The 3,167-nt window shown below is 33.9% G+C and overlaps 1 pseudogene; it reads right to left on the bottom strand.

Annotated features, from left to right (window-relative positions):
- Positions 1 to 663: 663 nt before the first annotated feature.
- LOC143596885 (GEM-like protein 7 pseudogene) lies at positions 664 to 1,927 on the bottom strand (annotated as a pseudogene).
- Positions 1,928 to 3,167: the final 1,240 nt, after the last annotated feature.

Raw genomic sequence — 3,167 nt, 5'->3', positions numbered from 1 at the left:
CCGGCAGCACAACTATTGGTTCTTGCTGTTGTACCTTGGAAACACATTCGTGAGCAGGTGAATGTTGTTTTAAGGGAAGCGTGTTGAACATGTCTCCTCAACAAAAACTTTGTTCTTTTGTTTACCTTATATTTATTTAACCTTAACATGGGATGATCATATGGAAGAAAAATGTTAATTAAATATATTATATTATTCTTAGTCAAATATGCATTTCATATTCATATTTGTTTTACAAACATCTTGTACTACGTAATTTCTACAAGTGAGTTGAGCATCTTTATTTATTTTAATAGAAAAACCCAATGGTTTCCTACAAAATCACCTCAAACATGAACTGGCCCCATGAGGCCATGATATGTGCATTGTAAACCAACTCAATAACCATGTGAAACTGGTTGGATAGAGATTAAAGGTGTTTGAAGATAAAGAGATCGATTTGTTAGAGTTTGAATTTGCATGCTTAGTTTAAATGGTTAGATTTATCAGTTTGGTTTGTTTAATGATTTAATTGATAGAGTTTAAGTTAGATTAGAATTGTGTTATTATGTGTATCAATATAATCCCAAATTTTCCTCCAAAATATTATTATATTATGGCTAGAAGACATTTTACATTTAAGTTGATAAGATTCTTTACATTTGAATAAAGAAACAACATTCATCATGAATTGCTTATGCAGGCAAGGATGGTTGCTTGATGTAGGTATCTTAATGCTTTCTTATTGTTTAAAAACCCCATAAACCAGAAGCTGTAACCATCGACGGTCACTAACTCCGCATAGTTGTTTGATGGCCTCTTCAAGTTCATACTCTCATTTACTCCATTAATCTTTCCTAATGGGATCGAAACCTACACATAATAATTAGCATGTCAATACACTATTTAAATCTTATCAAAATATTAATAAGAATACTTTTAGGTCCATATACGTACCTTAAATTGGAACTTTAGCTCCTTGCCTGTTGTCGAATATGTTTTGATGGACCTATAACTGCAAAATGCAACCCTTTCTGTAGACACAAAGAGCAAGCCTGCGATCGCACCGACCGTAGTGTATAAGTAGCATTGGAAACCCTGCAACAGTTTCTCTCCCTCATGGATAATAAAGTTTTTCTTGAACATCTTATCTTGGCTGCCAAACTGAATGATTTTGGCACCATAACTCAACTTGTGTTTCTTAATTTTAATTAACTTACGTCCTATACTCGCTGCATATGCCAAAAATAAGAACATTGTAAGACAATGATCAAGAAAGTATAGCCTTTATGTAGATAGAATATTAGAGCAAGATAATTACCATAATTTTTAATCAAGACTGCAAAACTGTTTTTTCTCTTTATGCCGTTGATCTTTGAAGAAGTCGTGGAAAGAGTGTAATGAACCTTACAAGGTTTAGACAATAGTAGTCCCTTTGTTGATCTGATAGGAATGCCGATAACATGCTTTAAGGAACTGGGATTAATATTTTGACGGACTGCAGCTATTTCGTTGCCTAGCAAGCCTGCCATAGCTTATAATTCAAGTGTAGTTATTTCTGAATTCTGAAGCCCGGTGCTAATATTAAGTTGCTGGATAATGTGATTAATTGTAATGACGGAATTTTATAGGCATATAAAGATGGTAGATTAAAAACTTCTTGTCGGGGGCGGGTCAGCGTTGTCTCACGCATGATTAATACTGGTGGTTAGACATGAAGTCATAAAAGATTATTGGTTGAATTTTACTGGGACAAAGAAGATTATGGTCTACAAGCTAACAGGTCACATGGATATTAGCTAACCTGGCTAAGGAATAGAAGTGGTGATCAAATTGGTGCACTTTTTATTGATTAATTTGATTGACTTGTAAAGTGGCCGAAAGGGGATCTTTATTAATTTATATGAAACTGTTTTATAGGATCTTATGAAACTTTATTCATTGTTTGTAGAATCCCAAATAGGCCATGCCATGTCAATGATCAAAAGAAATGAGACATGATGCAGTGTATGCTAGTCTTCTATAACTTTCCTATATTGTTCTAGAGATTATTTTCTATTTCAGATTCTACAAAAAGTGATCTTTATGTTTCCTACTTTTGGAGATTGAACAAATAGGCTGTCTACTTTCTTTCATTTAATGTTGGTAAGGTTATATAAGCATTACTAGAAAACTAGATCTTCACCGATGGAAAACAGTTGTCGGATATATCCGTCGGTAAGTTACCGACGGATCACCTTTGGATTTTTGTCATACTTTAATTTAAAAATATAAATTAACAAGCCCGTTGATGAGCCGTTGGTGATAAAAGAACATGGTCGGCCTTGGTGGCGGGCGAGCCACACCCTCGGCTGCTAGCCTTTTTTTTTGGGGGGGGGGGGAGAGGGGATTTTATATATATTTAAAAATACAAAATATAACCCTTATAAAATGATGTATCTAGTAAATTTTATAACTATTGGGCCCAAAAAAATTTATATCCTTAATCAAGCATAAGTTATTAGGCCCAAACTAAAAAATAATTAAAAGAACATAAAAAAAGCTTATATGTTTCATTACTCGGTATGGCCATGAACCTTTTTACTTCGGCTTGGCCGAGGTATTTAAATACTTAGGGCTGGCCTTGTAAAAGAACATTTAGTGGGAAAAGATGAGTTTGTAAGCCATCGGAAGAATTGGTAATCCGTTGGAAATATCCTTCGATGATCCATTGGAAAGAGCATCACCCGCAACAGACAAAACTTCAACATCCGTCAGTGAGACCTTCGTTTTCTTGTAGTGATGATATATCGGTTTATAATTAGTTCTTTCTAAATTGTAAGTTGAGTTGTTTATTTGGATAACCAGCCACTGTCAACCACCACAAGCATTACACGGAATACACAAAAACTTTGTGGATTACTCACAAACATATAGATAACTTTTGCCCCATTTACATGTGCATACAAACAGTTAAATTTTGTAGTTATTAGGAAATTAAGATCTCCGTGTCAGGGCTGTCTCTGAGAATCCTTAAAAATTCGAGTGCCTGGGGCGAATTGAAAAATAGGCCCAAAAATAAAATTTCAATAATTTGTATATAAAAAGCAGACATTACAATGCTAATTATGATAACAATTACCAAAAAAAATTTATTCTATCAACGATCTATTTTGAATACTTAAAAGAATCATGAGTCTCTTCAAACA

Source organism: Bidens hawaiensis, unplaced genomic scaffold (genome assembly GCF_021521415.1).
Source record: "Bidens hawaiensis isolate Kalapana, Puna unplaced genomic scaffold, B.hawaiensis_p1.1 tig00047348_1, whole genome shotgun sequence".
In the NCBI taxonomy this organism is placed as follows: Eukaryota; Viridiplantae; Streptophyta; class Magnoliopsida; order Asterales; family Asteraceae; genus Bidens; species Bidens hawaiensis.
Note: the sequence above shows the minus strand (reverse complement) of the source record. Positions and strands in the feature narration are given on the sequence as shown.